Source organism: Lepidochelys kempii, chromosome 12 (assembly GCF_965140265.1).
Source record: "Lepidochelys kempii isolate rLepKem1 chromosome 12, rLepKem1.hap2, whole genome shotgun sequence".
Classification (NCBI taxonomy): domain Eukaryota; kingdom Metazoa; phylum Chordata; order Testudines; family Cheloniidae; genus Lepidochelys; species Lepidochelys kempii.
Window position 1 is genome coordinate 31,426,009 of NC_133267.1, and position 23,919 is coordinate 31,449,927.

The window sequence follows — 23,919 nt, forward strand, 5'->3', positions numbered from 1 at the left end:
TTGTAGATGTCAAAGCACTTGACAAAGTATCTTTATTCCTATTTTACAGATGGGGAAACTGAGGTACAGAGTGGTGAAGTGACTTGGCCAGTATTACATATTAGGGTCAATGGCAAGATCAGGAATAGAACTGAAGATTCCTTTGAGCTTTGTCCTCTCGGCCCAGAGTAAGGATTAATTCAGCCAATAAATTTCAATGGGGCTACTCCAGATTTACACTCATGTAATAGAGTGAAATTTGTCCCATTGGCCAGAAGGGGCACTTTTCTTTTCAGTCTCCCATCTCTTGTGGGAACAGCACAAGCAAATGGTTTTAGGCTGTTTTATGCTTTGCAGAGGGCTGCAGAGCAGAGGACTCTGGTGACCTATAGTAAAAGAATGCTGATGAGTTACCTACAGCTGCAGGCCCCATTTGGGTCAAGCCTGTGTTCCATTGTCCATTTCAAATGCAATCACAGCACACTACCGAAAATGACAAAAATGCATCCCACTTTCCAAGTGCAGCATAGCATAGAATGATTTTGGCTTCCTTGCTCTAAACAAGACACTGATTAGCTAGTAATCAGCCAGCGATTAGCAAAGACAACTAGGTCACTTGAAGTTCAACATGTGCATTCTTTTCTGTGAGGCACTGGAATGCTAGGAACATGACCAGCCAAACTGATACTATTGTCCATTGTAAACATTGATTTCAGCATACTTAGTTTGGAATATCAATTTGCATCCCATAAAAAATTAGGCATGCCCACTGTAAAATGGGGAGAATGATATTTATTTCCCTTGTTAAACACTTGGAGCTCTACAGACAAAAAGAGCTAGGTATTACTATTATTAAAGTGGCCTCCCCATACAATACATACACACAGTGACACTGCAGTGCATAGAAGACCTGCCTTATCAGAGAAAGTATATTTTATTTCAAGATTGATACCAACAAATTCTACCATGACATTCTGCAGATGAACCACTAGTTTAGGACTTGTCAGACATGGGTGTCCCATAAGCAGCTGCAGAGTATACAGTCACATATGGGTTCTTTTCCCAGCAAAAATTTAGAAGGGAATCACATTAAAAAAACGAAAAAAGAACAGGAGGACTTGTGGCACGGTAGAGACTCACAAAGTTATTTGAGCATAAGCTTTCGTGAGCTACAGCTCTCTCCATCGGATGCATTCAGTGGAGCGAATATGAGTGATCTAACTCAGAAGGATCTCATGAGGTGGCTCTCCACACATCTACTACAGCTGTTATAGCTGGGTCCTAGTCAACATTATGGGCCTGATCCTGTTCCCAGTGAAGTCAGTGATAAGTCTCCCACTCACCTCAGTGGCACAGGATCTGGCCCCTGGAAAGTTACCATAGGCATCAATTTTATTTACTGTGCCAGTTTCTAGAAACCGAGAGATATTAGACTCCAAACACTTGAAAAGACAGGGATGGATTCATAACCAGGGCAATCCCATTGTCTTTGCATTAGCAGTAGGGTCTGTTTTTTGTTGGGCTAAAGTTATCCAAAAACTACATTTGTGAAACTTTAATTTATAACAAGATATATTGCCCACTGGGTAGGAAATCATCCTCTCTGGTTGTCAGGCATGGAATGCCCTATAATCATGGTATGATTATGTTTCATGGAGTGGGTAAGAGATTCTTATAATGGTGCCCATCACTGGAGTAATATAGTGTTCAAGTGTTCCAAGACTTATGTGCATCTCAGAGGGATTCTCTGTGCCATTTTGGTGCTCTGGAGGCAGGGCAAAATTGGGGTGGGGAGAATGGCATCAATGGACCAGTGTCTTTTCAGATTCAAAAGCTGAACCTCTCCCTACAGAAGGTGACATAGCATCTTCAGAGGCTACTACAGCCCTGAGCTCCACTGCCTTTCTGAGACCTGGGGAGGAGGATTCATTCCCCTTTCCCATCAACCATTGTGATTCTCCACTGTAACTAGGCCTGTTTATTTTAGCTTGGAGCAAGGACCATGTGTTAGCCTTGAAGATTCTTCTTTCTTGAGTTAGTTTATCATTTTATTTCTAAATCACAAGAAAAAAAATGTATAGGAGAAAAACAAACATCCCTCATCACACACATGCCCCCAAAGTATGGTAAGGGCATCAGATACTGCAGCAATGGAAACCTTGATAGATATGTAATTATTAATCTCCAAATAATTATTTTACTTCAGCCTCCCTCTAAATTGTGAGCATATGTAGGCACATGGACAACTTTAAAATGTCTAATCTTGTAATGCTTTCCATTTTTGGAGTAATCTTAGCTCACCACAGGAATTTTCCTTGTGGCTTACCAATAGTAGATACACAGCTTTGGGCTCCTCAGAAAATAATTCTAGGATCCAAGGTAATATTACTCTCCAAGACCTCACTAGCTTCTTAATTTCACTCTGAAAATCTGAACCAGTAATTAATGGGAAATCTGGGATGACTGTAGAGTTAGAAGGAATTCTGTGTGGTGTCTTTCCTGAGTCACATCCCAAAACTGAATGGAAATAGATCAAGTTGTATAGTTATGGATCCAATTCAATTCCTCTTGTTTTCATTAGCCCACAGTGTCCAAAACATTCTCATACCATAGAAAATTCCAAGACAGGGAGCAAAAGTGATTGGAAAAGAGTGGAGAGTCTGGCTCTTAGGAGGAATTTTTCCCTCAGTGGAGAGGTGCAAAGCCTCATGCAAGGAGGCTCGTCTTGAAATTCATCAGGGAACTTAGAATTCAACCATAAGAATCCTGAGGCTTCTGAAGGGAGATGCCCTCTTCAACATAGTCCCCCACCCCTCCAAATTTCCCATAGGCAGCATTGTTTCTTCAGTATCCTTGCTGACATTGGCTTTCCCTAATGGACCTGCACACTACCTCCCTCAAGCTATGGAAGGGGAGTTTGTGCTCATTCAGCCAGCATGAGCTCTGACTTACTGTACAATTGACTCTATGAAACTTGAGCATGGAGTGAATAGTGGTTGCAATATGTGTGTCCATATATTGACCAGTAGCTCTGGAAACATGGCCCTGAACTGTCAGGCTGAGGACTCTAAGACACAGTTGCACAATATGCTTCTTAAACCGCTCACATTTCCTGAGCATGTGTATTTATCTGCCATTGGACTTCCTCTTTTCCTGCTTCAAACTTGGTTTCTGTTGACCTGAAATAATAAAGATTGTCATGTAAAATTCCAGTAAGTTCTTAAAAACAGTATTTTCAGCCAGATGGAATTTTTTTTTTAATGAAAAATGCCCTCTTTTGTTTGCATTAGCCAGGCAGTTTTAGCATAATGCATCTATTCAGTTATTGCAATTCATGGCTGTTTCCATTAAAGCACAATGCTAGAGGTAAACAGAGGTTTCAGAATATGAACGTGACCTCAGCCTGGCATGTCCTTAGCCAAACAGAGTCTAGAAATTATCTAGCCAGATTAAACCGAATAGAATAAATGTGGGCATATACTAAAGCAAAGAGGCAAAATAACTTTGTTCCCAATCTCTACAGCAACAAAAAGAACATGGCGTAACATCAGTGACATAATGTTTGAGTATTTGTGTGAAACAAGAAGAGTCTGATAATAATATCTTGATAACCTCCCGTTGTGTCACCCCTGACTGTGATCCTGGTGCTAAGCAGGCTCTGACCTGATCAGTAGGTGGCCTGCAAGCAGCCAGGATGCTGAAGGACATGGAATTGGTGCTTCAGTAGATGGTTCTTTCCCCAGAATCAGTATGGAACCAATGCTCCAGTGTGGTGTTAGGTGTTGCTGTGCTGCTGGAAGTGTTGACTTCCAGGGCAAGACCCTGACCACCTGCAGGAATTAAAAACACCTATGTACTTAATTACTTCAACTTCTGGCTTTGCCAAATACTTTCTGTGTGATATTGGGCAAGTCGTATAACCTCTCTGTGCCTCAATTCCCCACATCCAAAATATTAATAATAACTACTACCTCACAGCCTACATTTCTACTATCTACAGTTCATTAATGATTGTGAGGCACACAGATAGTATAAGGAGAGAGGCTAAGTAAGTAAGTAAGCAGAAGATGAATACAGATGCTATTGAGGCTGAGAGGCGGGTGGTTGTTCCCAGCGTCTCCCAAACCAGCTGATGTATGCTGAAGGTGATCCACCTCTCCTTCCCTGCTGTGTCTATCCAGTGCAGGTGGGAAGTGCTGCTCCATGTCCTGTGCCTCCCTGTTCATGTACCAGGAGTTTGGAGTTGGAGATACTCCACCTGCCTCGTACAGTCTGTCCTTTTCTATTGGCAGGCATGAGCTGTAGATGTCATAGCAGAGGGAGGAGCTTATTCCACTTGAGGGAGCCCAAGCCTGCCCCAAAATCTTTGATTTTTAAAATTGTTTCCATATGGTTAATTGCTGTCTCAAACTCTCACTTTTTTACCGAGGGGAAAATTGCGCATAGCTATATTTTGTGCATGGGGACAAGAAGAGGTCTAAGATGTGACACTTCCAAATATCTTTAGATTAAAATGCAATAGAGTACAAAGATGTAGCTACACCTGATCAAAAAAAGAGCAGGGAACCTGGTATTGCCATGTACGTGTTTTTTGTAAACTAGTGAATGGGAAGAAATGTGATATTAACCTACAAAATAGAAATAAATAGTGGAGAGAATTGAAGGAAATAAAACAATGGAAGGGAAGAGTATTTCTAAATCTCCCTTTGCCCCCAAAACATACACTAAGATCACCTATCTACACCAGACAACAAACAAATAACAAGCATTCACATGTCATAACAGGTCATGACTCAACAGCACAGGGTGGAGCGTGGGAATATGGGTAAGTAAGGACCTTGTCACTTTTGCTTGGAGGGAAAAATGAGATATGACAGCTACATTATCAACAAAAGAAGCATCTTGAATTGAGATCCTAATAAAAAATTCATAAGGGAACCTTATGAAAAAAGCAGGTCAAGGCTTACAAGGTGTAAGTTCATTGAGGCTTTATAAGAAGCAATATCTTCTGTGCTATTTGAGAAACACACTTAAGGTATGAAATTTCCCTTTAATCAGAGTTGGTTGAGAAACCAACAAGACCAGAGAAGAAAGCATTCTATGTTTTGTCCAAAACAAAAAACTAGTTATTGTATAAGGAATGGTAACAAGTCTAGTGAATATGCAAACCCTAACATTAATGGCCTCACACAGAGAATATCATGCATGATGGTGTGGAAGGATGGTGTAAACAACTATATTGCCATGAGTGGGAGCCTACATTATTCACTAACTCCTTTGCATTTCTTTTAAGATGTGCTACCCATAAAAAGGGTATACCTCTTGCAGGGAAATAGGAATGAAAGGAACTCCTGAAATCTGAGCTGAATGGACTGATTTTAAGTATCTACAAGGTTTATTTTGCGAACGAAGCAGACACTGGGACGCTAAACAGAGTACAGGACAATAAACTCTACCCACGTAACTGGTAATACAATTAAAAGCAAAAAGAAGAATTTCAAGGTCTGAGAGGAAGCATTTAGAGGCAAACTGAATTTAGAGAATGTTTAGATTTTGACTTTGTGCCTCAGGCCCTTCTCTTCTATTGATCAGGTAGCCAGAGAGATGGTATGCACTGAAAAAGTAACCTCATAATCGCTTTGGTTGTCTATGTATTTCCAGGATCTCTTATGTCTTTCTGCCCATTGGTTAGTCCAGGTTTTTGTTTTTTTAATTTCCTGGTTCTCCTCTTTGCAACTTAGCCTCTAGGATCATTTTAGTCTCTAAGGACCCAGGGCTCTACTCCAGCAGTTTTCAGACTTTTTGAGCTGAGCCCCCATCCTTTGAGTTATAATTTTTAGTTGTGCCCCTCAATACCTGCCCCTCCCCCCTCGAGTTTTCAGGGTGGGGGAAGGCATGTGCAACAGTCTCTGGGGGCAGAGCCAGCACTGGGTGCAGAGGCATTGACACTGACCCACAGGCTGGGTAGCCCACTGAGGTGATTCGGGGGTGGAAGTGGCACTCCCTTCCCAAGTCTCCCCCCACGTGGGGCTGGCCTGAGTTGCCTGGTGTCACTGCTCACCCCCCAAATGTTCCTCTGCACCCTCCCTTGGGGGGTTGCACCCCACAGTTTGAAAACCTCTGCTCTATTCTAATTTTCAAAATGTAGTTTTCTTGTGGGTAAACTGAAGGTATCACAGATATTACAAGAAGTACCTAACCATGTTCTGATTTGGATTGATTTACATCTTTGGTCCTGATATGGTTCTCCTTTACCCCAGATTTATGCCATTATAACTCCATTGAATTCAATGATGGTTTTCTGTCTTAAAATTGATGTAAATGCAGTGAAGAAGCAGGCCCTTTATTATTATTTGCTGTGTACTGACAGTGCGCACATGCTGAAGAGACCCCAGAGAGTAGGATTTTCAAAGCCACACAGGGGATTTGGATGGCCAATTCCCATTAATTCCAGAATGTAAAAATGCTTAGAGGTAGTTATGGAATTAGTAGAAAGTTGAGGTGAGCAAAGGGCGGAATAGCAAAGGGCAGCCGCAAAGGGGAATCTATCAGGCTGGTAGAGGTTGAACTGCTACTGTACCGTGCTCAACATTGGGATATCAGCGTTTGATCAGTTATAGTATTTAATGGCTTGACACTATCTATTGGAAAGTATCAAGATCAATGGTGATGATAAATGCGTGAAGAGAAAGACAGAGGGACAGACATACATACTGATTTCCCATCTATTCTTCAGCATATTAACTCAGATATAGATTATGTTTTTGTTGTTGAAATCTATCCTAAAGCCCAATGTGCAGAGTCAGTAAAAAATTCAAACATAATAGTAGATTATATAGCTAAAGGTTATAGTGTCTATGAAAAGTATTATCCTCTTGGTGCTGGAAGTTTAGATTTTCCAGAATACACCCCATAACAAGCAATGTCATGTGTCACCAATGGGTTATATAAAGCCCAAGGTTTGACTATACTTAGAGCACTACACAGCACTGGCTATTGTACAGTATCTTAGCTGGAATGTAATTACTTTTGAGGAAAATGCATTGCAGAACATCATCAGTTCTCAAAGATTTAAGTTATTAAAGAAGATTAAGGAATTTCTCTCAGGAAAAGAGACTTCACAGTGACCTAATTGAAGTTTTTAACATTCTCTTGGGAACTAATAAAAAATTGGTTCATGCAAATTCTTCACACTTTCAAACACAAGCATAAGAAAACATTAACTTGAAAAAAATGAGATCAAAATGAATTTAGAACAAAAAATAGAATCATTTGGATTGGAGAGGACTAGTTCTACCAGGTCATTGAAGCCCTCCCTCCCTGAATCATAGTAGGATTGTTTTCCTTATCCTTAAATAATCCATAATAGATGGGTGTCTAGGCAAGCAAATGATGACAATCCCACAGTGTCCCTTGGCAATTTGTACTTTCAGAAGAATAAACATATTAAATAAATTATCAAAAAGGGCCACTGCAGGCAAAGAGGATCAATGAAATCAAGGAAGAGCTCATTTATATTTACAGAGGGGCTGAGAGATATGGAATTAAAAACAAACTAATGTGATGAATGAAAGATGAGCACAAGAGACAAGGGACAGTATTTCTGTGGTGATGTCTTTCTTTTTTTAAAAATTATTATTTTCATTAGATTTGTAATAAAATATACAAAGAGTGCACCTACATATTACTCTGGGCATCCTTGGAATAACTTAAAGAACAATCAAGCTGAAACAGCAGCTAACCAACTGGCAGCGTCCAATAAAACAGACCGACCACAACTACCTCCTTAGCAAATACCTAGGTGAACAATTTGCTTCCAAATTGAAAGGTATATTCTTTTTTGGGGGGAGGGGGGAGTTGTAGGGCTATGTAAAATCAAATAAACAAACTGTAAAATCATTATAAAAAAACAATATAAGAAGAGCTGTTAAGCTTACATTTTCAAGGGTATCAGGTACCCTTCAAACAGTCACATATATAATTTCTTTAAAGACTTGTTAAGCTCAATGCGTCTTCTCATATGTGTAAAATGTTTCCTGAATCAGGTCCCTAGACTCTACTCAGGTTACTTGTTATATGCATAAATCTCCAATTGAAATCAATGCAATTTATACTGGTGCTCTAGGTGACATGCTGTCAACAGTAAACTGGTCACCCTTCTTAAAACAATCATCTGTTTCTTGTGTAAAGATGATCATGATCTAGATTTTATATGTGACTGGGATCTGAGGTAAATTCGTGAGGACTAAACCCCAATGTGGGCCAAAGTATTGTGTCACCCCCATCCCCCCACTTGGGATAAAGGCAGATGGAGTTCTGGGCAAGAATGTGTTCGTCCTTTCGATCGTGCCTGCAAAAAGTTTTTCATATGTGCTTCTAAGACTGCACTGGGTACCAGTTAATTTCTGCATGCAGTGCAGTTTCTTATTTTATAAAGCCATTTACAATTTGGGTCCTTATGTGCCATAGCCTAGCTGGGACACTTGAACTGACATTCCCTAGGCTAAAATAACTGGAAGCAAGTTGTCCATAGATGGGGCAAAACTTGAACTCACTTGCTTCCCTTGTTCCATCACAGCTCTTTGAGTGGGTTGCAAAGATTTACCTAAGTATACAGGCCTTCTATGAGGGAAAGGAGTGTGGCTGTTTTCTTTCTGGTGGGTTGGCTAGTTCCTCTTGGTATCATTTGTTAGATATTTGGGTTATTTTCTTATATGAGGTTCTGGATTTTTCATTGTGAGAAGGGCTAGAGCATTTATGATAGACATTTAATTTACATGGAAAAAATAAAACAGATGCAAAACTGGAAAAAATTCTTCACTGCTTACGGGGTCACAATTATACATGCTGGATCTTCAGAGAGTCTGAAGTAATTATCAAACACAGCATGTGTGTTTTTAGAACCCTTGTAGGTTTCCCAAATCCACATGACAGTCTATGATGTTTGCATTGTCTGTTCAGTACATACATATGGAGCAGCTGATCATTTTTATTCCCATCATCATCATTCTGTGAATCTTATTGGCGGTGTTTATTTTTTGTTCAATTCCACTTTTACTTTTAATATTGATAGAATTAGTACAAGTCTTTTCCTTATGAACTCTTCCATCCAAGACATTTTGAATGAAACCATGCTTCTAGAAATAGGTATTTTAGTCACATCTACTGGATGTGTCCATATGGGCATACACACATACACACACACAAAATTATACTATAACTCTGCAGTTTTCAAATATAACTAAACCCCTTCTAAAAGGAAAAATTCTACTTGGATCACTTTTAAGAAGTGACTTTATATTTACAGGCTTATTGATAAATCTATAATAGCCCAATTTGTTATTGTGTAGCCATATCCACATACTGCTATGTGCATTAAATACAAACCAACTTTCCTGTTACTCATCAGGTAAATCTACACTTCCCTAGACACACATTCCTTGAATTCTTTCACTCTCAAAGCACAGATTTGTATTTTTTAGTCTCTTTCTTACCCCCTTTGACATTGAGATCTGCACTTTGGAATGCATTTTGCTCTGGACTCCACCTTGGAGGGGTTACTAAAAATTCAGATGACCTCATTACATCTTAAGATACATTGTGGGAAAGAGAAAAGACAATTAAGAAATAAATATTTTGGTTTTCAGCATTTATATTAGGTTGCATTGCTAATAAATATTTAAGTTAAATTTAGTTTAACTTAACTTGAGGACTGTTTAGGCTTAATAATTATCAGTTTCTTGCAGTTATTTTCAGAGAATTTTTAACAAAGATTTTTGGCGTTTGACCAAAAGCATTCTAACTTTCTCTTTCAGCAATAAGTTTATGACTTCCGACTTGCTTGTGCAATTGCTATATGAAAACAATTTTACATCTTTTGTCTTTTGTAGGAAAATAGATTGAGAAGAACTTATCTGCAGTTGGGATTTGCTTGGTATAATTTATTTCAGAGGATAAAGTAAAATATAACTATGAGCACCACATGAGCCAAGCTTCCAGAATGCTATCGCTTCCAAATTATATATATTTTTGAAATTATAGTCATGAAGAGATGTGGGTAGAGAGCCACTGAAGCATTTTCCAGGTCTCTATAGGCTAAATGCTCCTCTGCAAGTATACAATGCATTCCAAGTGTTCCCTCTTGATTGGGCGGCTCCCACAAATGGAAATAGATTTAGTCTCCCATTTCCTAACTTTCTGTAGCGTTTTGTATTGAAAAGCAATCTAAGCACCTAAATGGCAAATGTATGGCACTGAAAGAATACAAATAATATTATGCAAATTAACATTCAGAACTGAACATAAGAACAGCCATACTGGTCGAGACCAATGTTCCATCTAGCCTCATGTCCTGTCTCCGACAGTGGCCAATGCTGAATGCTTCAGAGGGAATGAACAGAACCAAGCAATTTTGAGTGATCGAGCCCCTGTCATCTATTCCCAGCTGCTAGCAGTTGGAGGTTTAGGGACACCCAGCACAATAGGGTTGCATCCCTGATCAACTTGGCTAATAGCCATAGATGGACCTATCCTCCATGAACTTATCTAATTCTTTTTTGCAGCATTCAAGGTATGGGCATACCATGGATTTATATAGTGGCATTAAGATATTTTCTAGTTTATTATCTATCCCATTCCTAGTCATTCCCAACATTCTGACTGGTTTTTTTGACTGCCACTGCACATTGAGCAGATGTTTTCAGAGAACTAGCCTCAATCCAGCATTTAAGATATGGGCGTACCATGAGTTTATATAGTGGCATTATGATATTTTCTATTTTGTTCGTGCTTTAAGGACCATTCTGAAGAGCCATGCAGCCTCTTGTTTTGTGTCTATGGTCTTATAGGACCTGACAAAGCCCAGTGAAGTCAATGAGAGTCTTTTCATTGACTTTGTTGGACTTTGGATGGAGCCCATAGAGTTTTGCTCACTGTGATGCTATCAAGAATATGACACTGAACATGTTCAGTATTTCCAGTGACACACATGTAGGATGGAAAGTTCATCTTTCTGACTGACTGATCATCCTGTATAGTCTATAGAAAAACGAATCAGAGGCAGTTCATCTTTGTGCTATTTCAGGTTAGTGGACACTTTTCTTTAAGATATATTTGAATAATTGCAGAGAGTATCCAGTTTCTCCTCTAGATAAAGAGCCTCCTCTCACATTCTTGCAACAAAATGATCCCAGATAGACCATTGGGGGCATTTTCACTAGGTCAGAACAGGCACCATGCTCCAGCCTCTGGGAGACACCTCCTTGGCCCCAAAAGCAGGGAGTCACTAATGTACATGATTTTGGCTTCTCTGTGGCCCAAATCCAGGCAATTTTCAACATAACAAGATCCTGCAGCTTGGCCACTGTTAGCATGTGTATGTTTTTTAGGTGTGAAAGTCAGTTTGGTAAAGTTATATGACACTCAGCAGCCCATGTCTTTATGAGACATAATGCCTACAGTTTAATGAGCAGGGAGGCTGGATTTTGTTGGGTTATTTTATACACACCCAGTCAATATATGGCACACAATGTTCCATCATCCACTAAGTGACTAAATGCCATCTCCCTCTCACCTCTTACTTGGAGCACAGCAAAGTTTTTCGAGGCATCTAAATCAAAAAACGTGGCTAGGGACATTGAAGACTATTTTATCCCAGGTCCTCTTGAAAACAGAAGGCTCTTCCCTTTTATCAAGCAGCAGAGCAGCCATTGAAGCCCACAATGATCCTTCAGTTTCGGCCCTCAGAGCTTTTTTAATGTACCATCATGGTTGCTGATGCCTTTTATCTTCACAAAAGTAACAATAGACTTCCAGTTGGGGAAGCAATCACATGGCTACAATTACAGTTATGCCCACCTCTTCCTTCAGTGGGCTTTAAAGCTTAGTGAACGATTTAGTGCTGTTGTTGTTAATTTGAGTTCTGGATACCTGGATGTTATATTTTCTATCCTGAATTAAAATAGAAAATTAATTTTAAAAAAACTAAAATACAGGGGGAAAGGGAAGTAAAGTGACATTTCCAAATATTATATGAGATTTATTATCTTGTTAGTTTACTATAGTATTTGCCTCATGTCAATGCTTATTTATTTACTTACAAGTGGAACATGTGACACACTAAATCTTCTCTCTCTGATGGACACAGGACCTCTTTTGGATCATGCTTGTCTACCCTTGTCTTTATTTTTCAAGTGTCTCATCATGATATATGCTCATTGTGCATACCATATTGTGTCAGGCTATGTCAGCCTGCATTGTGTCACATACAGAAACAAATTAAGGCAATATGACTCAGTTGCAGATACATATCATAAGCCATTATAAAGTTAATATATATTTCTTTGATAGAAAGAGTATTTCAAGTACCCTGTTGATAGCCTCTTAGCAGGATTATCCCAGCTTCTCATTTATATCATTTTGTCTTATTTGAAAGAGCCAGTCTCACATAATGAGAGGTAAACAAGCCCTTGGTATTACCCTGGCATTTAAAGTAAGCCATCTTTACAAGAACCAGGAATAAGCAAATTGGTTTGGGTAAAACAAAACCTGACCCAAGCGTTACCTCAGAATGCAATTTGAACTCCAAGCAATCATTTTTGAGGCACAAAAACTACCCATCCCCATTAGTTCCCCTTTTTGCACACCTCACCACTTGCCTATTTTTGGTCATGAGTAAAAGCAGAAGTGCTAAAATGCTGCAAAAAAGGCAGTTCATCTTTCTGTACACTCTAAATAAAACTGGCGTGTCTTACAGACACATCAGCAGGGGCAAACTTGTAGAAAGAGCATGGTCTTGAGGTTCAATCAGAAATCAGGAAATCTGGGTCCTGTTTCTATCTCTGCCAGACTCCCTGTGTTTCTTTGCATAAGTTGTGTAGGCCTCAGTTCAGTGAGGCACATGATTAAACATGAGTAGTTCCACAGAAGTCAATCAAACTAACCTGCGGGGCTATAGAATTGCAGTATAGATGTCCGAGCTGCAGACTGGGTTCCCGTAACTTTTCATCCAGAAATGGGGGGAGGGATAGCTCAGTGGTTTGAGCATTGGCCTGCTAAACCCAGGGTTGTGAGTTCAATCCTTGAGGGAGCCATTTAGGGATCTGGGGCAAAGATTGGGGATTGGTCCTGCTTTGAGCAGGGGGTTGGACTAGATGACCTCCTGAGGTCCCTTCCAATCCTGATATTCTATGATTCCCTAATCAGGTTCTTAAAGGTCGGCATGTGCTGACGTACCTTACTGAATTTGGGACTTACCATCTCTATGTCTCAGCTCCTCACATGTAAAATGCGGACAATAACATTTCCCTACTTCACAGAGGGTGTTGTGAGGCTTCACTCATTAAAGTTTGCAGTGTGTAAACATTTTGTTGTGCCCAGGTACCTTAATGCTCTAGGGCACAAATAAACTTTAACTGAAGACCCAGTCTAATTGCCATGAAAGTAGATTGAAAGACTCCCTTTGATTTAAGATACTTAGCTACCTATATGAATGAAGAGAATAGATAGAGCAGAACTGAGTACTTTGAGATAGTCATACGAAAGGCACTATATAAGTGTAAAACATTGTTATTATACAGCTATTTAGTTTGAATTTAGAGTGCAAATTTATAAAATAGACACACATATTCCATATTACCCGCTAGTCAGCAGTAGCCAAAAATGGAGTGGATCCTGCCAGAGTTGTTGTACAGAAATTGTTTTCTATGTCCAGTGGCTAATTATAGCAGGAATAATTCTCTCCCATAGTAAGAGGCCTAATAGTGCCATATTTCTCATTGGAATCGTCAGCTACTCACTCACTTGCTCACACCCTATCCCTTCCTGACTCCGATGTTTCAGTACCATCTCCAGAAATCAGGAGGCAGGTTGTTCGGGCTAGAATTCTCCATTGTCATTGTGTTTGACATGTTAGAGATGGAGTTTTGCCACAGACTTGTAGCCTATGGCAATGGGCAGGAGAGATGAGGCTGCTCTAAAATTTAGAGCAAACATACACAACAAGAAACTACATAAAATATTGAAATGACAGCTTGCTGAAGTAGCTATTTGTCAGAGCAGCTTTAGCACGGTCGCACACTGACGTACAGTAGTTGACACAGCTCGCTGTGATGTGGTGAAATGAAATCAGTGCCCAGACTGGGATTTGCTACATGAACAAATTTCTGAAACAGGCCACAACAGGTGTGCCAACAAAATTTTGCACGTACAAATAAATGGCTCTATGTCTATCATGCTTGAAACAAACATCTACTCAAGTTTTGTCAGGATGGATTCAAAATCCCAGATCAATGAGCCAGACTCTAATAATTTCAAAATATTTTTGCAGCCCAAGTAATCCATCAGAACAGATGCACAAAATTCTGTCAAGGCTAATAAAAAAAGCCCAGAGTCAGAATGGATATAAAGTTCTGGGGTAAAATCCTGACCCTATTGAAGTCAAGGGCAAAACTCCCATTGACTTCAAATGGGGCCAGGATTTCACCCCTTGCATATAGATGAGTAGATGGATATTTCATAACATAAGCATCTGAAGGTCCCTGGATGTTATTATAACCAGCATCTGAACACCTGGTAGAGCCTTTGAATACCTTTCCAAAAGCTTTTGTTTCCAAAGCATCAGGACCAAGTTACATGTGGATTAATCTGTCTCACGCCTCAGTCCTGCAAAGAATTACTCACAGGCTTCACTTTAAATTGAGTCCTAGTGGCACTACTCTCCATTCAGCAAATGCTGTAAGAGCAGCAGATTGTCATCTACATCTGTGTAATGTCTTATTTTCAGATGTTACTCGTGTGAAATTGTCTGGAGCATTCCACCTCAGAGGTGGCTGCATTTCAGTGGGGAAGAAAAATTCCTGGATATACAGCCCTTAAAGTATCTTGTAATGCTTGAGAATATATCATTTATTATGGTTTTATTTTACACAGTCAAACTTGCTGGCACAAGATTTTATTTATTTATTTAAGAATAGCAACCATGTTAAAATGTTCTGGAAGAAGTCAGCAAAATATGCATCTGTTTTAATCACCCATAAAGGTTACTTTTCAAAAACTTTCAGATTGAGCATAATAAGCTACTCATATGCTAACTACAACAGGATGTGCTAATTGGGAGGTGAGGGTTGTTTCTGTGTTCTTAGCGCTTTTACTCAAAATGTTGTGTCACTTTCACTTATGTTAATGTATGCATTTTTAATATATATTTACATTCCCACTGGCAGCAATAGGGATGTTTTATAATCCAAGGAAAAAAATAAAAATATATAAATATAATACAATCTGCTCACATTCCATTTGTTGAAATGAAAAACATAATCTACCTCAGCTGCTGCCAAATATTTAATACTTGTTTTTAGCATTCACTCAAGACTCAACTCATTTGTAATGCTGTGGGGGACATGCTAGGGGTGTTAGAGAAGGTATACCTGAGAATGCAGATTGTGCCCACTATGTGAGCAAGAATGTGCCCACTTTTCAGCAGCTGTGAATACTGAGGGGGGAAAAAAGCCTTAAATGGCAGATTCCAGGCTCTTAGTCTCTCAGATCTGTGGGCAGCAAAGGAAAATTAATATGACACAGTGCTGTTGACAGAAATGAGTTGCAATCCACTCCTGGGTGATTCTGGGCCCACAAAGCTCCAGTGTACTACATATGATGTAAATGTACTCTCTATTCAAATGACCGTTCTGTCACCAGCTGTTACAAACATGTCTGAATACTAAGCAAACAGAAAAAAATATATATCAAAGCTGGAAAAAAAGTGATGAACATTTTTCAGGACAACTTTTCACCAGTTCTTTTCATGCATTATTTGTGTCCTTGACACGCCAAGAACCCACTGTTTGCATTTCAGCATGTGTGAAACCTCACACTCTTGAGATTGCCATTGGAAGTGCCATGGCAGCCATCTTTGGCAATTCTGATTTATGAATGAGAACGAGAGAACAGCAAAAGATCCCCATTGTAACATGCACACTGAGATGCATTCACACAACACAATAATATGAATCATTTAAAAAAGCCAGGATGATGAGTAGTGGGGGAAGAAAGGGATACCTCACAGGGGAGTTGTGAGGATAAATACATTAAACATAAGTGTCTCAGCTAGCTAGCTAGATGATAGATTGATACGAAGGCCCTGATCCTCGGGCCCAAGGTGATAAATGCTTGTCACTTTGGTTTCTAAGCTAGCCAGATCAATCTCTATGTTTTCTGCTATCCAAGCACAGGTAGATGGGCTAAATTTTCTCATTTCAAGACATTCTGGGTGACAAGGTGCATCCTCTTACATAAACATAACCTCCCCCCTTCTCTCTCTCTCTCTCTCTCTCTCTCTCTCTATATATATATGTATATATATGTAAGAAAGAAGTACTGCATTATCCCTTTTAAAAACACAAATAGAAACTTTTTGCACATGGAAATGGGCACTTGTGCAAATAGTGCAGCTGTGTGGAAAGTGCGACCCTCTGTCACACTGATGTGATGTTATAATCCCATTCTCCCCCATCAATACTGAGGGACAATGCCCCCCTCCCACTCTTTCTATAGTTTCAGAAAACCTGGCAGCATTATTATTCCTTGCTTCCTCTTTTTTCCTCACTTTTGAACTCTGGCTGTTTAGAATGGATGAGGAGGATGGGTAGGGAGCTTTTTAAAAATAGCTAGCTTTGCTCCTCTAGATCTAGTTATCCCACAGTAGCAGTTTTAATCTTTCCCATCATTACTATTCTTGCCAGGAGTATTTTTAAAGCCAGACACTTATTTTGCTCTTCTCGAAATGCCTGTAACAGTTGAGCCAAGAAGCACTTTTCAAATGGACTGTGAAAGAGTTAACAATGCCCTTTCATGCAAAACCACAAACAACCAGGGGGGAAAAAAGTTTTAACTGAGCTTTGGAAAGGATCCAAATTCTAGCCAAGAGGAGAAGCAAAGGAGAGCATGAAATGCACAAATCATCCCAGAGTTCACTGAATTGACAAAGTTATTTTAAAAAAAATGGGGGGAAAATTTCAGTCCTGCCCTCTACCTCTAGTCTGCGAAACACAGAGAGAGAGAGAGAGAGCAGAACAAGTCTGACAGGATAGCAATCTACAGCAGCTCTAGTCCCTCAGGACTAAACAGAGACAGAGCGTGGCACAAGCTCTTTCTCTTCAGCTGCTCTCTGCGGTGTTCTTGGCATGAGCCGGTTTGGTTTCGCTTGCACAAACTCAGTGCTTCTTCAGCTTTAAAAAAAATTATTATTATTAGCAAGTGGGAGAAGAGAGGCTTTAATAAGGGCTTGAGGGATTTCTGGATAAAGCCAGAGCTTAGGGGTGGGGTTTAAAGGGCCTCTAGCCAGCCATTGGGCCATCCGCTTAGCAACAGTATGAAAAAGGCCAACCGGAGCATTTATACAGTTGGGCCACATTCCAAGCTCTTTGTGCCAAATACTTAACTCCTCTGCCAAGAAAACAAACAAGGGCACTTTTAAAAATTACAGCGTTAAAGGATTTTTTCTTCTTCTCTTTTCTCCTTCACAAACTATCTTCACTCACAGTTAATGATCTCTTTCTTTTTATCGCAGAAGTGCAAACTGTAGGGAATTCTTCACTTTTTCAGGTTGGAACAGTAGCTTCCACTTTCGCTGTATATGACAGTTCTCACTTTCCATATTAGAACAGTTCATTCCGTATTAGAACAGTGGATAGAACTCAGTCAGCAGATTTCTCTTCTCAAGTGCAGTAGGTTCCTTTATTTCTTAATAACAACATTTCTCCTGAACAATGGACCTCACTATATTTAGGGAAAGCCCTCCTTTCATAGCCACATTTATTTCTAGCTAGTTATTGCTGTCTATATAATGTCCAAAACCTTTTAGCACCTCTTTTATTCTCTCATACTTTCTTTCTAGTAATTTACCACTTTGTTTATTTCAGTTCTACTAGAGAATACAGATTAGGAAGGGTAGGGATTTTAAAAGACAGAAAAGAGGGCATGTATCTATAACTCTTTCCCTGGAGAGAAATTAGACAGGAGTTTGGAATACTCTCCTCCTTTTATTAAAGACACATTTTTAGATTTTTTTAAAAAATTGGTCATATTTTAGCCTATGTGAGTGCTGAAGCTGGGGAAGAGCCAATGCCTTGCTGATGAGGAATCCTTTCTATGTTTATGCCTGGTGAGAGACCAATCACCACTTCCATATTCCAATAGTGAAATATCTCCTTTCCTTACAAGGCAGAAAAGCACAAAATTAACGGCCCATTTCTGAGAGGCGCAGAGTGCCAATACTTACTTAGGCCCTGCCCACATGCAGCAAGTTGGAGGACCGGGAATTTATTTTGTACTTTTCTGCCTTAGAAGGAAAGAAGAGAAATTGAGATTTTTTTTTTTACTAGTAGAAATCTTCAGTCTGAGTTGAAGCCAGGAGAAAATGGAGAGGAGGCAGAATGAGATAAAACCTCAGCACCTGGCAGGAACAGGCCCGAAGAGCCCAATCTTGCAACCCTTTAACTCATGCAAACAGTTCCATTCACTTCTCTGGGGCTGCTCATGTGAGTAAGGGCAGCAGAATCAGGCCCCTGCTTAACAGTGGCAACACAACCAGAGGTTAAAGCAGGGCACTTGGAGCCAGGATGCCTGGTTTCGCTTCCTGGTTCAACCCCTGATTTACTGGGTGACTTTGAGTAAGTCACTGAATCTCAGTGAGACTATATTTACTCAAATGAAGAAGTATTGGGAAGCTTAAACAACATCTGTGAAGTGCCTTGAGGTCCTTGAAGGAAAGACATTGTGCACTTGTACACGATCAGTATTGCTACTTGTGTAACCGACTTATACTTTCAGAAGATTGGTTCTGCAACTACATGCTTAAATTTCATTTAAACCTCTAGTGACCACTGGTTGTGCCTTTTCTGCCACAGTGCACACTATCATAGTAATCATGTGAGCAAGGGAGACATTAAATTAGTTTACACAGGCATTTTTTGGAAAAAATGGATCTGTATGTCTGTATTTCATAACTAGAGCTCTGAATTTTTGTACTCTCTTTGATCTTTGATAGGGCTAGGTGATTACTTAAATATAGATTCCCTTTTGGTCTCCGGTCTCACTCTCACTGCAGTGAATGAGAATTTTCCAGAGAAAACAGCTTCTGAAAAAATGGAAATGCTTCAATGGGAACAAGATTTGATTCTGATTCAAACTGAATGCATGGAATGAAATAGCGAGGTCAGACTTTAAAAGGTATGGATGTTTATCTTAACTATCTAGATCCCCCGAGTTAGTAAAACTGGACTGGAAGTGTCCAGAGAACAGGTTTTCTTGTGATATTTTTGGTACCTCATGCTTCTGGCCAAACTTGGAAACAACAACACGTAGGTAACTTTTCTTGTGTTATTTTGGACTCCACTTCTAGATCCAATCGGAAGTAGGAAATACAGAGGCAAAAAAATTAAAAAAACAAAACAACAGGAACCTCACAGAAAAAGGGTTTGGTTTGACTTTGGGTGAAGGTTCGGAGTAGGAAGAGAGGGGATGGTGCTTCCTATTTATCTGAACTGGTTCTGCTTATCTTTGTCTAGAACTTGTTTTTGAGTAATGAGGAAGTACAAAAAAATCCATTTCATTTTGCACAGTACAGTACACAGCAACACTCAGACTTACTCAAGATAACAGCCCCTCTACGCTTATGAAATAATATGGAAATAAATAATTCAACTAGGATCAGATCTACAACCCATTCAAGTGAACAGAAAAATTTCCTGTGCATTCAAGGAGCTTTGGATCAGGCCCTTAGTGTGATACTGCAACAAAGTTGACGGAACATAGTAAATGTAATGTGGGGCAAATGCTAAGTCTTTACTCTGTTTTCACCAAGTCTTTAGTTGAGCAAACTACCATGGACTTCCATGTGAATTTGCATTACTAGAGACTGAGTGAAAACACTAAGGATCATAGTATTTTGTCCTCTTTACATGGACAGTATGGTTGCAAGTCTATAGCTCTTAAGCTTTCATTTATCACAATGTCCCCCATAAAAATGGATTCCTCTTCAGTGCTGCTGGCTGCCACAAATTTGTAATAACTCAGTGGTACTTTACAATGTGTTTTACAGCCATCTGAAATTGTATTTTATTAAAGGGGCGCATACGTTGTGTCAGTAATTCTCATATACTGTAATTGGTTTTATAACACCTGGTTACAGTATATAGTATAATTTGCCAGGAACTTGATATGAATGCATTTCATAACATGCTTTATATAATCTATTATTAAAAAGTGTAGCTGCATCTGTAATTATATTGGCAAATACAGTTTTATTGAGTTTTACATAAAAGCATGCGGTACAGAAAGACCAAAGGAGTACTCGCTCTCAGGATGCAGAAACACTTTTTTCTAGACAAGAATATAAAAGGGCAAGTATAAAATCTAACAACAATTTAATAAGTAATGAACTAAAACTGGAGATCCAACTGTCCCTGAACTTGGGGAAAGGTGGGATCTGGATCAGAATGTTGTGGCTTATATTTGTTTAAGAAAACTTTGCATTTGGTCTGAAAAAAAAAATGACTATGCAAAACATACCTTCTGACTGAGCAGTTCTTACCTCTGTGTGTATTCAGAGTCCCATCTACTGACCTGAGAGATAAGAATATATTTGACACTGGTTTTTACTTCTGTTGGCTCTACAGAACCTGCGCACCATTGGGACAGTGAGCTGGAATCTATTCTAGCTAGTGCATCAACAGAATTCAGATTGCAGGTCTTCAGTTTTGACAAGGTATAAACTAGAAAGAACACAGTTTGGCTACCAGATTGCAAGGTGAGTTTACAGGACTAGCAATTGAGGGTGTGGCAGGGGAAAGCCACCTTTGCAGCTTCTGATCTGGACTAATTGGGTAAAGTAAATGGAGAGGCACTCATTGACAACAGCTGAGCATCTGGCTATATGTATTGCCAACAGAAACTCTCTTTTATGCAGTCCATTTGCAGGAGCCATGCAGTCTGGGCAATGTCAATGTCTGTTCTCAGAATGACCTTCCGTGGATGACCTTTCAGGTTGGGTTGATTAGTTTGCCTGTGGTTTAACTTCGAAAGCATCAAAAGACCTTTTATGAAGCCCATAGAGAGGAAATTTACTCTAATATTAATCTATTGTCATACATCTCTCTGTTGTGTGCTTTAAAGATACTGAACACCTGAGATTTGGTGCATTTTTTCTCTTCCATGGAAATAGAGTCTAAATGTGGTAAAAGCCTTGGCCATTGTGAATCAATTACAATTCAAGCTTTTTTTCCATTTATGGTGAGCTTTCCCCTTCCCTCTCAGCTCCCTAAGGTATTGCACTGTAAAACACTTTCTGTAATAGGTTTTATCTCATTCTGCCTCCTCTCCATTTTCTCCAGTTCCTATAGTGAATATTTGTCTTTTCTACCTGCTGCCTGGTTAAATCAGCCTCTGAGGCAGTGACATATGCCCGATCACGGGTGCTGTCACTTAAATTCCCTTTGCTCATATTTTTCTCCTCCTCATAGGGAGATGGGGACAGATGTTTGAAGAATGGACCTTTTGGCTGGCTGGCACGTTTAAAGTGGTGACGTTTGTTACTAATTACTGGCGTTGAAATCCTGGCCTTCACTGACAGCACCCAGAACTGAACAGCAGGTTTCTCCCAAGTGCAGCTGAATCCAAGTGTTAGATCTTCTGAGAAATGAAATCCTGTGCTCAGTCACAGACATTTGGACTGAATTCTTCCTATTTAAATGGCAGCTCTCATTTCATAATTCTTGTCCTGAAACATATGGCTCTAGAATGCATAAACAACAAGCTGGTCTCCTCCACCTGCCCTCTCCTGTGGTCTACTGGCTAGTAGCTCTTCCGAACACTTTTATTCACACATCATATTCCACCCTGCCCCAGCCTTAGGAGCACTCAGAACAAGCAGTTGCCTTACGTACCAAAGTGGAAGGGGCAATAATAAGTGTGCAAGGGCTTAAGGGCTGGTCAGTAATGGAGCACACAAAACCTCCAAGGTGCCAGCAATGTGCCATGTGTATCATGACTCCGAGGCAAGCTTTATAGGTGCTTCAGCAGCAACGCCTTGTAGGCACTAGCCCTGGCGAGTCCCAATAACCACTCAGACCCCTGGTGAAAGGGTGAGGGTGAAAGGGTATTTTACTAGTGCTGGCAGGAAAGCTTGCAGATACCCTACGTACAGAGGCTTAAGCAGTTACAGTTCAAGTGAGCAATAGCAGTTCCTGTTTAGGTCCTTGGGGAAGTCTAACCAAGAGTTGGGGCCCTTCAGGCCTAGTCCCTGGGGAGACCTTCCCAGTCCAGTCTCCATTCAAGCAAACAGGAGTTTACAGGTTTCCAAACCAGGCTCACTCTCCCCCTCTGGGGCCTTCTGCACTGGCTCCCTGCCCAGCCGCTGCTGTTCCCCATAAGTCCCACACAGACCTGTCCAACAGTCACAGCCTGTTCCATATGCAACACCACATATGGTTTCTAGGGAATTGCTTCTGCATCCAGCTTCTCTGAAGCTCCAGGCTAGTCATGTAGTGGTTGCTTCCCAGGCAGAGCCCCGGCCACTTCCTGGTTCAGGCTCTTTCCTCTTACCCAGCTAGAAGGAAAGGGATTGAACCTGCTGGGTCAGGGTTAATTTCACTCCTTGGCTTTTTCTCCCTGAAACGTGTCTAAACCTGTGGGGAGGGAGAAGGCGAAAAGAGGAGGAAGGGGATGTGGAGTGGAGTGGGGAGGAGGCTGCTCGGAACTGTTGTCCCTTGCGTAGCAGATGCATTACAGGCATGAGGGTGTCTCTGATGTGGAGTTGTGGAAGACCCAAACGGCAATGGAGATGCCCACAGTTCCAGCCTCTGAGAATCCCTGTAGGAGAATTCCACAGTCTCCCGTGTGCTCCACTGTCGTGTGGTGTGCAAGATTGGGCAGGGGACTATGAGCAGGCATGCCAGTCAGAACATAACTGGGAACATGGCCCAGTGGGTTCACACATTGTAAAGACCCACTGACCATGTGCACTGTGTTATACAGTGGGCCATGACCACTACTGAAGCACATGGCTTTGGAGTGGTGGGCACAGGCTGAGATGTGTATACTCCTCTCCCCATTTCTGTGCAAGGGGGAAGAAGATTCCATCTGCCGACCTTCCCTCCTGCACTGGTGAGCTGCACAAAGCCCATTTACTCAGGTTTTGCACAGGGAATGCCATTTCCACCTTACGTACTTAGGGTGTGTCCCAAAGCCCATTGATGTCAATGGAAAGGTTCCCATTGACTCAAATGTGCTTTGGACAAGGCTCTTAATTTTAAAATTTTACCAGGGCAAAATTCCAGCCTCTAGCTGGCACGTCAGTGATGCCAGTAATTTGCTTGCCAATGTGACTAGGGGAGCATATTCCTCTGCCGGCATTTTTTCTCTGAAGTGAAGTGAAATTGTAAAGCTTTGTCTGGCTTGCTATGTAAACCTTCTTCTATCCCTGCCACCAAATGGGACACTCTAAGTCTTCCTAAGGGCAGGGGAAAATTTAAGGCTGATCCCGATGAAAGCGTGATAGAAATAGATAACTGGGATTTATTAACAGGGGTTAGGGTTTCGTTTTAAACAGACATTTATCAGACAAACACTGCAGGAAAAAGAGTTAAGTCCCTGGTTAATGTAAGAGTATAGGGTTACACTGACTCTCTTACACACATTTTTCAAGCCATTCCCCTTTTACGATCCTCCTCCCCTTCCACAAATCAACTTTACACCTCTCCTAAATCAATCTTACACTGAGTGACAAGGGGCTGTCAGCCAAGACATATATATTAGAGATCCTAGCAAACTCTTTCCAAACATAATGCCCACAAACCCATAATCCTTACAGGTATTTGCCATAAAAAAATGTTAAGGCAAATAAAGTTCAAAACCAGCCGCCCAATCGCTACATCTAACTCTGAA

The 23,919-nt window shown here is 40.5% G+C and overlaps 1 long non-coding RNA gene across 1 annotated transcript in view; it reads right to left on the minus strand.

Annotated features, from left to right (window-relative positions):
* Nucleotides 1–327: 327 nt before the first annotated feature.
* Nucleotides 328–23,919, minus strand: part of LOC140896346 (uncharacterized) — a 45,779-nt gene continuing 22,187 nt past the window's right edge. The window contains exon 4 of the long non-coding RNA XR_012154523.1: nucleotides 328–3,158. This is a non-coding gene — a long non-coding RNA (uncharacterized lncRNA). The remainder of the gene's footprint in view (nucleotides 3,159–23,919) is intronic.